This window comes from Misgurnus anguillicaudatus, chromosome 19 (genome assembly GCF_027580225.2).
Source record: "Misgurnus anguillicaudatus chromosome 19, ASM2758022v2, whole genome shotgun sequence".
Lineage (NCBI taxonomy): Eukaryota > Metazoa > Chordata > Actinopteri > Cypriniformes > Cobitidae > Misgurnus > Misgurnus anguillicaudatus.
Window position 1 is genome coordinate 42,773,197 of NC_073355.2, and position 12,885 is coordinate 42,786,081.

A 12,885-nucleotide genomic window follows, 5' to 3' on the forward strand; every position below is an offset into this window, starting at 1 on the left:
TTATTTTTTTTTGCAGGTTAAACGATATTTTATCTAAAATTTGAGAGAAATACTGTCAGTAGTTCACAGAATGAAAAAAGATAATTTGACCTAAACAAAAATAATTTTGGAGTGTTCTCCTAATTTTTGTAAAAGCATATAAAAGCTGATCCGTACTGGATTCATTTATTCATTAAAACTTTATTTCTGAGCTCACTTCTTTCATTTGCATAAATGAAAAGTGGGTGTTAACATATAAAGTGTGTTTTAGGAGAGTTTTGACTGACTCGCCCTTCACAGAAGAGATGAAGATTGTCGTGTTTGCTCTTCTCCTCTCAGCTCATTGTGAGTTGACAACAGCTCTGAAAAGACAACACTTTTATTTTAGCAATGTCATGACATGGACACAAGCTCAAAGTTATTGCAGAGCCTACTATGTAGACCTGTCCAGTGCTGACAGCCAGGAGGAAATTACAGCGTTAACCGCTGCAAGTGGGACTAGTTCACACTTACCAAACTGGATTGGTCTGAAAAAGATCTCTGCAGGCAACTGGGAGTGGAGTGATGGAAGCCAGACAAGTTTTATGAACTGGGCAGATGGAGAACCAAATGAAAATGCCAACAACAACATCTGCGGTCTAATAAAAATGGGCTTCTTGTCTGATTATTCCTGTAGTTATTCATACTCTTACTTCTGCTACAATTGGGACCCTAAACTGATTGTGGTTAAAGAGAATAAGAGCTGGGAGGACGCGTTACAATACTGCAGGACTCATCACACTGATCTGGCCAGTCTGCCAACAGATTTACATCTCATCCAAGCCAAACAAACCACTGCTGACACATCAAGTGTGTGGACAGGTCTACGATTCCTGGCAGGCTCATGGATCTGGTTGAGTGGTGAGGATCCTGGAAACCTTAGTGCCCAACAACAAGCCTGTCCTGCCAATTACACTTACTGTGGATCTCTAAACCTAAAAAATCGGAACTGGGAGAACAGAAACTGTATGGAGGAACTTAACTTTGTGTGCTATTAGAGAGGAGGGTGAGTATCAAAGCGTTATGTTCGTAAATTCTTTTATACTCTGTGTGGATATTCAATAAAAAATATGTTGATTAGTTTATCATAATAACTTTTTCTTTTTTTTCAAAGGTTTTAAGATCATCAGATGCGAAAACATTAGAAATGAAGAAATAATATTTTATGTCTATGTAGCTATTTATTCAAAAAGTAATATGGTAAATTAGTAAAACATAGTGTGAACCATTTACATAAAAGCAGTGCTTATGTAACTTTTGAACTGAATATGACTTTTCTGTATATTTATGATGAATATAACAATTATGTAATTACTCTGTTTACCCTTGTTAACTGTTCTTTTATTTATCCAAGGTTAGTTTGATTTATGTATGTGTATGTAATCAAAGTAGTGATGATGCATATAATGGATTGAAGTTATTGCATGCTTAAAATGAGAAATATTATAACTGCAAACAGTTGTGTTAGGGGTAGGTGACAAATCGGCTGCAATTCAGCTTTATTTAATTGCTGTTAAGTTTTAAGTTAAGTTAAGCACTATTATATTAATCACAAACAATCGTCTACAAGAATTGTTTTTTTATTATTAAAAAACATCAACAAGAGTCTTTCATCCAAGTTGTATACATAAATTGAATAATTAAGGTCATTTTTACCTTACCTGAGAGGTGTTAATAATGATAAGGTTAAAGGTGTTGAGATTAAAATACAAACCATAAAACAATTTGACTCTATTCACCTTATTCCGCCACGCCCCTTTTTAATTCTTCGCTCTTCCGCATTTTGTCAACCGACTTCCGCTGCTCATATGGCACAGTGCATTCGGTGGTTAGTTTGGTGGTTAGAAGATTGTTTGTAGTTCACTATAACTTTAGCGAAATGACAAATATCGCTACTGCTGTAAATGTTTTAAATTAGGAGGACGGTTAAAACTTCATACGACGCTCGGATAGTCTTATATTATCCCATCAATCGTCTCGTGGTGAGACGATATGAAGCGGCCGCGGCAACTAACCTGGCATATACCTCGTCCTGTCAGGAGTTGATGGAGCAGCATTGAAAATTATTAAAAGTATGTCTACCAATATTTACACAGTGATTTCGTCTTTTTTTATAGCAAATGTGCACCTTAGCCAGCTAATAACTATTTCGTTTTTATGTGGTACCATGATAGAATTCATTTGCAAACTGCCAACACTTATTCCTTCAAATCAGGAGACTTAAATCCTTTTAAGTGGAATCTACAAAGCTCACATATGGTTTAAGAAATTCCTTGCAGATAATATCTGATCACACTGTAAAGGTTTATATAACTGCATGACATGTAACAGCTGATCACATTGTAAAGGTTTAATATAAATGCACAACATCTGATCACATAGTAAAGGTTTAATATAATTGCACAACATCTGATCACATAGTAAAGGTTTAATATAATTGCACAACATCTGATCACACTGTAAATGTTTAATATAAATGCACAACATCTGATCACACTGTAAATGTTTAATATAAATGCACAACATCTGATCACATTGTAAAGGTTTAATATAATTGCACAACATCTGATCACATAGTAAAGGTTTAATATAATTGCACAACATCTGATCACATTGTAAAGGTTTAATATAATTGCACAACATCTGATTACATAGTAAAGGTTTTATATAACTGCACAACATCTGATTACATTGTAAAGGTTTAATATAAATGCACAACATCATATCACATTGTAAAGGTTTAATATAATTGCACAACATCTGATCACACTGTAAATGTTTAATATAAATGCACAACATCTGATCACATTGTAAAGGTTTAATATAAATGCACAACATCTGATCACACTGTAAATGTTTAATATCACTGCATGACATCTGATCACATATGAAGGTTTAATGTAACTTTACAACAGGTAAAGCAAGACCACCCTGCAATAAATTACGACACAGCTTTATCGGAGTCATCAGGAGCTGATCCCAAGTGTTTATCTGGAAGCTGTTGGTGTGTGTACTGGTAAAGTGCTTGGCGACTGTGTAATGGATGCAATATCAACCCTGTGTAAAGCTGAGAAAGATGGTTGTTTCTCAGTAGAGATATGTACATTTGTGCCAGCTCAACACATTGAAGCAGTTTCTCGGACAGGGTTTACAGGACTAGGATTTAATTATATTAGGACATTTTAGTTTTTACAAACAAACCCTACAAAAAAACAAGACTGGTGCGTATCTTGTGACAAAACAATGGCACTCATATATGTTGAGGTATTTCAGTAAAAGGTGTTTTTAAATTATTGTAGCTCACATATGCATTTTAGCTTGGGACCAGGATAAGCCCTGTCAGGGAAACTGCACCATTGTTTTCCCATATCAGATGTAGGTTGCTTCAGGTTGAGTTGTGATTTTAAAGTGTAGTTGTGGTCAGAGACGGATGGATCCTCCCATTGTGTTTCTGCATCACAGTTTAGGAACATGTTGATTGTATCATCCTCACAGTTGTCCACTGCATCACTACACATCAATGCATCTGTGAAAACAAAATAACCATTAACAGTTTTATGTTAGTATTTAAAATAAACTTGCATCATGAGAATTAATATATAAATGGCACCCATACTTAAACAGAACAGTGTGTAAGAGAGACATGCATTAAAAAGAGACAGTAACATTATACACACAGCCTTTAACTTCAGTGTTAAATAATACGTTGTTTAATATGTCATTATCAATATCTGAATGAGAAATGAACTGACATTCTAGCATCTGAAATGTCGTAGGAATCACGTGGGCTACTGTAAGAATGCAATGTACTATAATATCTCGTTGTACTATCGTAAATATAAAAATATAGGTGGACATTTAAAACCATTCAAATAGTTGCATTTTATAAACTAACGTTACTGATCTTAAGTGTATTTGTAGAACGGACTTCACAAATCTAACTTTAGGCGAACGAGCACAAGTTAGCTAAGATAGCTTACCTGAAACTGGCCACCTTTTCAACACCCGGCGTGGTTTAAAGTTACCGGAACATCGTGGTCGAACCTTGGGATAAGGGTGTTCCTCAGATGGCTTAAAATTGGTAAGAAAGAAACATAAAGGCGCTCGGGTGAGCTTTTTAAGCTTTAACGTGTCGCCTTCAGTCACTGCCTCAGCTGCTCATCGTCTATGCGGCCGGAAGAACGTTGGCAAAATGAGCGAAATGGCGCCGCCCTTGTTGTCGTGAAAAATAAGGTGAATAGGGCAGTTTCCCAGACAGGGCTTATGTTAAAATGCTTGTTTAAGCAACATTAATTTAAAAGCACCTTGTCCTGAGTAATTTTAACATTGTTTAGTCTCAAGATGCACACCTGCCTACTAAAAAATCCAGCTATGACCAGCAGTAGTTGGTTTAAGCTGGTCCTCCCAGCCTGGCAAAGCTGGACAATCTGGTGGGTCAGCTGGTCTTCCAGTCTGACTAGCTAAGTCCAGCTAGACTAGCTTGGAAAGTGACCAAAACACAGATAGAACAGCTTAAAAAGTGACCAAACCACAGCTAGACCAGCTTGCTACACCAGCAATACCAGCTAAAACCAAGCCGGGAGACCAGCTAAAACCAGCTCACCAGCTTAAGGAGTGTTTGTAAAAACTTCTTAAATGGCCTAATATAAATAAGGCCTAATCCTGGATTAACCTAAACCCTGTCCAGGAAACCGCCCCATACCACATAATGAGGTTTGAAAAGGGTTACAATAAGTATGTCACACTCAGGGAAAGAGAATCATGGATCACCTCAAGCAAGACTTAGGAGTGTAACTATAATTCACGATACACTCTAATAATAACAATGTCAGATATAGATTTTGAAATACAAAGACGATATATGCACAGCGCTTTCATGTACTACAGCTTTTTGATCAGCACAAGAACTGATTAAACTCCCCCTGTTAACTCTGCAAGGAACACCCCAACTTATCAACAGGCTATTACCTAACACAGCTGTCAGAACACAAATACTGATACGACAGCTGTTAGCATTGTTTTTGTTTTCTTGTTCAGTTTGCCCCACTTAAAGGTTCAATCTATCCCGAGGCTTAATTAGCCTGCCACTCCGGGAGTATGACTGGCCCTGCTTCGCTCGATGTGGGGTGCAAATGGTTTGTGATGAATGGGGTGCCCCTCCATTACTGGTGCCTGTCTCTTCACTGTTATCCTCACTCGCAGTTTCCTCCTCGGTGGCATGTGCATCCCCAGGAAGCTCTGGGGAATGTTCTAGATTCCCTGATGACAACGAAGGGACTCCCTCTGCTGATCTAAGATCGACCCTGTTGCGACAGTACGTTGTTCCCTCCACATAAACAACATAGGACCTGGGACCTGCCTGCTGCAGGCACACCCCTTTTCTCCACTAGCCAGTCCTGTCATCAGGGAGTGGTTTGATCCTGATGGGCTGACCGATGTTCAGCTCAGGCAAATCTTTTGTTGATCTGTCATAGCTCAGTTTCGCCATCTGGCGTTTCGTACACAGTTTGTCTGGTACCTCATTGATGAGTCGGGGATCAGGAGCTGGTCTATCACAGGGAGGAGCGTTCTCTGCGACATCACACTGTGCAGGACTGCAGTGCAGTCCTTCTGAAGGCATGTTTCTCCAGTGGAGAATAGCTTTCCATGGGTACTCTGCAAAGGTTTTTTACAATCTTAACTGCCGACTCAGCTTTGCCATTGGCTTTAAGCACAACTCATTTGCAAATATCCTGAAAGCTCCACATGCAAACTGACATCCACAGTCAGAAATACCCCTGTCTGGTATGCCATGGGTGCAAATTGAGCCTTGCACCTCAGGATCGTAGTTTCAGCTGAGAGGTCAGGAAGCAGATCGACCTCCCAGAAGTCAGAGTAATGGTCCACCACAAGCAGGAAATCCTTTCCTGCGTGGTTGAAGAAGTCCATGCTCACTATCTGCCAGGGACGTGTAGGTAGTGGGTGTGACATCATGGTCTCTTTCTGTTGTTCATGTGTGTACTCATTGCACACAGAACATTGTTGCAAGTCTTTGATTTCTCCCTGCATGTTAGGCCAAAATAGGGTGTCACGGCTTGCCTTTAGCAAGCCTCTCCCACTATGTAGCTGTAGTGGATCCGTCTCAGCATTTCCGATCACAACATTTTAGGAATGATAACATGCTGGCTTCTGAAGAATATGCCGTCTTGCACACTGATTTCGTCTCTGATGGCCCAGTACCCTCTAATCACTATGGGCGTCTCCTCTCTGCAGTCTGGCCATCCTTCAAGCACGACAGTCTTAAGCATCTGAAGACACTCATCCTTCTCTGTGTGTTGTCGGATTTGAGTGAGGCGTTGGCTGGTGACGTTCAAATAGTCTGTCTGCTGAATTGCCGCGCAAGCTGCAGACCATTTCACGACTGCACTGTGTGTCCATGCTCTGTGGCAGGGTAGCAGCTCTGCTGAGCATGTCACTGATGTACATTTCTGGGCCTGGGTTGTACACCACTTTGAGGCAGTAAATTTGAAGCATAAGTAGCATGCTCTGGAGGCGTTTTGGTGCACTATGAAGGGGTTTAATGAAGATGGACACCAGCGGGCGGTGATCTGTCGCTGCTGTAATATCACCTCTCCCATAAAAGTAGTAGTGGAATCGCTGACAGGCAAACACAATGCTCAGGCACTCTTTTTCTATTTGAGCATATTTTTGCTCTGTTTGGGACAATGCACGGAATGCAAGTGCAACTGGCTGTCCTTCCTACAGCAAACAGCAGCTCAGGCCTGTATAGCTGGAGTCGCTCTGTATGGTGACTGGCCTGTTGATGTCATAATACCTCAAAACAGGTACAGCTATAATCAGCGTCTTGATCTACCTAATGGCAGCATCGTGCTTCGGTGGCCAGTGCAACTGTACGTCTTTGTCCAACAGCCTCCTCAGTGGTTCACAGACTTCTGATAACCGCGGCACGAACTTGGATATGTAGTTCACAAACCCCACAAAACGCTGCACACCTTTAGTGTCTGTGGGGCTGGGCATGTCTAGAATTGCTTCGACCTTGTCAGGGTCAGCTTTGAGGCCCTTGGCCGAAAGGACATGACCATGAAAGTGGACTTTCTTAACTCGAAATTGCAGCTTTTTCAGACTCAGCCTCAATCTTACTTCCCTGCATCTGTCCATCAGTGCGGTGAGTTTTGCATCATGGTCTTGGATGGCTTCCTCCTCTGTGTCATCACAGCCCACAATTAAGATGTCGTCACCTATAGGCTTAATTCCTTTCAAGCCCACCAGGAGCTCTTGCTGCTTACTCTGATACAGCTCTGGCGCAACCGACACGGCAAAAGAGAGTTTCAGCCAGCGTTTCCTGCTTCACAGCGTCCAAAATAGTCATCACGCTGCTCTCCGCATCCAGGCGGCACTGTAGAAATGCGTCCCGCGCGTCCACTTGCTTTAAGCAGCTTGTACAGCACATCATATGGGTAATGGGACCACTTGAGCGCTTGGTTCAGGGGTCTGGGGTCAATACAGAGCCTAAGTTTCTCTGAGTTCTTCACTATGACCAGATTACTTATCCAGTCACTGGGTTGACTGTGACTAGGTGCTCATCGTTTTCATATTGGTCCAACTGCGCTTTAACTGTTGCTTTCTGGGTAAGTGACACTGTAGACATGTTAAGAAAAATCATACTACACACTATGAGGCTTTTACCAATCAAAAACACAGAAGCTGAAGACAACAGATTATTAATACAGCTCAGAGGGTCATGAATGCATTTGCACACTATTACAAATTAATAAATAATGTCATGAGATTTATTGACTGTGTGATATTGCAGTATATTACTTACATTACTTTATGGGATAACACTAACACTTTTTGTTTATAAACAGATTTAAATACATACTTAAATTGTTAATGATCTGTTACCCTTAAAGGGATAGTTCGGCCAAAAACGATATTAAACCCATGATTTACTCACCCCCAAGCTGTCCGAGTTGCATATGTCCATCGTTTTTCAGACAAACACATTTTCTGATATTTTAGAAAATATTTTAGATCTTTCAGTTGATTAAATGTAATATTACGGGGTCCAGCCATAGTCCACGACCTTCAAGTCCAAAAAAAGTGCATCCATCTGTCACAGGAGTGACGATCTATTGGGCGGAACCAAAAGTTGGGAAAGTTTGGTTCCGCCCGGATGTTTCCGCCCGGACCGGGAAGAGAAAACACCGGACATCCGGTAGCACCGCGAGGGCTGTAATCAGCCAAACTACGGACAGCTGCGGGTAATTAACAAGAACGCCGGGTGATTGGACGAAGGCAACACCCGGGCGAATACTTAAGAGCAGCTTAAATCACAGTTTGTGTTGTTGTTATGATCAGTGTTGGTGTGTGCTGTAGCGCTGAGTTAAACTCACCGGGTATGCCAGTCGGATTATTGGACTTGCTCTCTCTCTCTCTTTGTGCATCGTGGGATTTCGGCGGATGCAGATATTGAAGACCTTACGGGTTGGAAAGTAAGTGGAGACTGACCTTGTATAAATGAAGTGAAGGAAGAAGGAACGTGCTATCGTGAGTTGTTGCTGGAATTATCGTAAGGAGAAGTCAACCTAAGGAAGCGTGAGATAACAGAAGCCCCGCAGTTGTGAGTAAACGAACTCATTCATTGAATGTACTTTGCATGTATTTGACCTGGACATCTTTTAAGTGCTTTCCAGCGAGAGTCAGTGGCCCCGCCCCTGAGACGGCGTGGTGGGTGAGCCACAAGATCTTTGTGTGAGACAGCCACAGTGACGGAAAACAACTGCTAGGCCGTGTTACCATCTCCACATTCTTGTCCAGAGCAAGGCGAAGGAAGACGGGCGTCTATTGTGTGCACTGAGCGTGGTGGGTGAGTCTTGGATGTAGAAATTTCACTTTGAAGTGGTGCTGTGTATATTGCAGTGAGATTGCTGTGTCGTGTCAGACGTACCCCGCCTCCAGTCACTCGCTAGGGGCGCTGAAGAGGAAAACGGATTCTAGAATAACCCTGTGTATGATTATGCTGTGAGTGTGTTTCAGCCTTAGAAATTACGGAGTAGTTCCTGAAGTATTTTCGTAGCCAGACGCTTGGCGGACTTGTGTTAGGAGTGGCGGTGAAGATCTGTACGACTGGCGGTGTGAGTATTACCAGTTTCATTGCCACTTTATCTGTGTGCTGTTTATCATCACAGAGTCAGAGGCGAAGGAGATCCGCTGCCCCGAGGTCTCTACAAAGGGGCGCCCCGGTCCGGTTGTCGATTGCCAACGGGCGTCGAGGAAAGGGCAGCGCTCGACCCGGGTGTGACGGCGTGACACTTCCGCCCCTCTGTTGAACCAACGAGTCAGCCAAGAGGGTTTGGTCCCCGGCGCTATCTTGGAAACCACTGCCGGTCGATGCAGTACGCCTAGCCGTTATCGTAAGTCCGCCACCCCGAGAAGTATATCCTGTTCAGTCTGTCCATCAACAGGGAAGAAAGCTGTCGTCTGTGGAGGAAGAGAGAGAGAACCAGCGTGAGCTCTGAGGAGACCCGTTGTGAAGGAGAACCATACGTACCAGAAGCTGTAATCAGCGACGAGGTGAGAGAACTAACCGAGAACGATTCACTGTGCCTTTGTGTCCCAGCTGTCGTCTGTGGAGGAAGAGAGAGAGAGAACCAGTGTGAGCTCTAAGGAGACCCGTTGTGAAGGAGAACCATACGTACCAGAAGCTGTAATCAGCGACGAGGTGAGAGAACTAACCGAGAACGATTCACTGTGCCTTTGTGTCCCAGCTGTCGTCTGTGGAGGAAGAGAGAGAGAGCCAGTGTGAGCTCTAAGGAGACCCGTTGTGAAGGAGAACCATACGTACCAGAAGCTGTAATCAGCGACGAGGTGAGAGAACTAACCGAGAACGATTCACTGTGCCTTTGTGTCCCAGCTGTCGTCTGTGGAGGAAGAGAGAGAGAACCAGTGTGAGCTCTAAGGAGACCCGTTGTGAAGGAGAACCATACGTACCAGGAGTTGTAGTCAGCGACGAGGTGAGAGAACAAATTGGAGTTGATTCACTGCGCTTTTGTGTCCCAGCTGTTGTCTGTGGGAGAAGAGAGAGAACAAGTGTGAGCACTAAAGTAACGAGTCGAGGAGGAAAATTCATACTTACCCAGCAGCTGTAGTCGGTGGAGAGGTGAGGAGACTCTCACGAGAACGATCCACTGTGTCTTCATGCCCCAGCTGTAGCCTGTGGAGAGAAAGGGAAAACAGGAAGGGAGAGTGAGTCGACAACCAAGGAGCTGCGTGGGAAGACGGCGGAGTGCCGCGAACCACACGCAGGTACACGGACAGGAAACAGTACATACCCATATTTATTGTGATTTTATTCTGCCTCCAGGAAGGAAGAGGAGCGCGCCACGGGCAGAGGGAACCAGAGGCGAGAGCCCGTTCCCCGACGTAAACCCCCCCCCCCCCTGGAGGACAGATCCTGATCTTAGTTTTAATTCCCCTTTCCCCAAGTCCCCGTATATTTTAAATATTTAAATAAATAAAGAATATTTTTTATACTTACCTGTACTCGTTGTTGTCTGGTCATTGGGTTGGTTTTGGGGACCTCCTCGAGGTGGAAGTTAGAAGGGGCGTGGCTTAAACACTAGCGGCCAGCCCCTGGCTTGTGACAGATTTTGGCGTAGTCGGCAGGATTCCACCTCGAGTTGAGTAACCAGACTAGCCCAATGACCGACAACGCGGGACCCGCAGCCCAACCCCGTGCGGTGCCTGTCTTTATGGGCAGCCCTTGGGTCCAAAAGTATGGAGGGACAGAGTCGGGAGTACGACTTACAGAATGGAAAGCCCAGTTGGAGTATCTAGCCGACCTGCAAGGCCTTAGTGTAGCCCAGCGGCTCCAGTTCGTGCTGAACTCCCTAGAGGGAGAAGCGCGGCGAGAAGTACAGGCCGCCCCTGAAGCTGTCCGAACCAGTGCCCAAACTATATTTCAGTTTTTTACCGAGCAATATGGTGATCACACCCCCGTAGCCGTCCTCCGTTCCCAATTTTTTAATAGTAAGCAAGGCCCCCGACAACTCATTAGAGCTTTTGCCCTGAGACTGCGAGAGCAGTTCACCCGGTTACAGACCCGCCGTGATCATGGATTGGGAGATGGAGAGACTTTGCTGCGCGACCAATTCCTTTTGGGGATGAAAGAGGGCCCCGTGAGACAGAGTCTGAGGGTCCAGTTTCGGAGAGACCCCGACCTCACATTTGAAGATCTAAGGAAGGAGGCGCTAGCGTTGGAGGGCAACGAGGTTGAGGTGAGTGAGACTCCAGTGTGTGCGGCTGTGAACGAAAGCGTGCCACCACCACCTGAGCGCACGGATTGGAAACAGGCTCTGAAGGCAGAACTCTTGAAAGACGTCCGGGAACAGATGTCAGAAATGTCTAAGACCCTCCTGGGAGAGCTGCGCCAAGGTAGGGCGCGGGAGGAACCAAGGCCGGCACCCCGAGAGCGAGTGTACTCGGAGAGGAGCCGAGAGCCGCCGGGACGACCAAACCGTTATAATCGGCCCCGGTTCGAATGGGATGACCAGGGGCGACCGATTTGCAACCGTTGTGGTGAGCCAGGACATATTAGCCGTCAGTGTGGGCCCCGCAGGGCATCTGAAGGGGGTTTTTAGGACGACCGGCCACAGTGGGTCGTGTGGCCGGGGCCCCTCGAGAAGACCCGGGAAGAAGGGACAGCTCAAGACAACAGATGATCGGGCATAGCCCGGTGGCAGAAGTGAAAGTGTGTGGCAAGTGGATTCAGTGCCTGGTAGATACAGGCTCACAGGTAACGATGTTTGCAGAAAGCCTCTCCAAGGAGATATTCGGACGAGGGGGAACACAAGGAGCGGAGGCCCCCTGGCTGACGTTAAAGGGCGCTAATGGCCTGGAAATTCCCTACATTGGCTATCGCCTGACGGATCTGGAAGTACATTGAGTCGTTGTCCCCCAAAAAGGGGTGATCGTCGTTGAAGATAAGTGTTTGGGCACCCATCGAGCCCTATTGGGCATGAATGTCCTCTCCGAGTGCTGGGAAGAGATATTCCAGGCTAGGCCTGGTCCAAGGATCTCACCTGCTGAGAGGCCCAAGTGGGAGCGCGTAGTGGCTGACTGCCGCCGGGTCCAAATGAACCAGGTGCGTAGAGACCGGGAGGAAGTGGGGAGAGTAACGTGCCGTTTTGCTTTGTCTATTCCCCCTAGGAGTGAGGCTATCGTGTGGGCAAGAGTGCCCCTTCGGGAAGCGAACCCAGAGGAGTGGGTGTTGGTCGAGCCACACACGGACTGCCCACAGGTGGAGGTAGCACGGGGACTAGCGGCGATCCGCCGGGGGAGGATTCCTGTGAGGGTACGAAATGAGCACCCCTACGCAGTACAACTATACCGACATCAACGACTGGCCCGGCTAACGATGGTCACGCCCCACCAGGTGAGGGAGGAAAGGGACGTCAGTTTTCGTCAGGTGTGCCCCACTGTGATCGAGGTGGCCCTGACTCAAATGGATGCCCCGTCGAATAATCTAGGAAGAGGTGTGCCAAACCATCTAGCGGGTGAGTCATTGCAAGGGGACGACTTGGGACAGGTACAGGCACAGGAATTGCAGGCACTCCTTCGGAAGTGGCAACATGTGTTCGCAAGGCACGATGAAGACTACGGATGCACCGGGGTGGTGGAGCACCACATCCCCACTGGGGACGCAGGGCCAAGTAGGGAGAGGTACCGACCCATCCCACCCACCTTGTATGCGGAGGTACGCACGCTTCTGCAGGGCCTGCTGGGCAGGGGCATCGTCAGGGAGAGTAGTAGCCCCTGGGCGGCCCCCATCGTTCTCGTACAGAAAAAGACGGGAGCCTGGAGGTT

At 45.6% G+C, this 12,885-nt stretch overlaps 1 protein-coding gene and 2 long non-coding RNA genes across 3 annotated transcripts in view; all 3 read right to left on the reverse strand.

Annotated features, from left to right (window-relative positions):
* The window catches only part of LOC141351161 (uncharacterized), a 510,144-nt gene that overhangs the window by 120,289 nt on the left and 376,970 nt on the right, over positions 1 to 12,885 (reverse strand). The window lies entirely within an intron of this gene.
* Positions 2,549 to 4,231, reverse strand: LOC141350920 (uncharacterized). The gene is made up of 2 exons (XR_012359009.1): positions 3,999 to 4,231; positions 2,549 to 3,544 (listed from the first exon to the last, which is right to left on the reverse strand). It is a non-coding gene; the product is annotated as an uncharacterized lncRNA (long non-coding RNA).
* LOC141350921 (uncharacterized) lies at positions 9,265 to 10,957 on the reverse strand. The gene is made up of 2 exons (XR_012359010.1): positions 9,609 to 10,957; positions 9,265 to 9,501 (listed from the first exon to the last, which is right to left on the reverse strand). It is a non-coding gene; the product is annotated as an uncharacterized lncRNA (long non-coding RNA).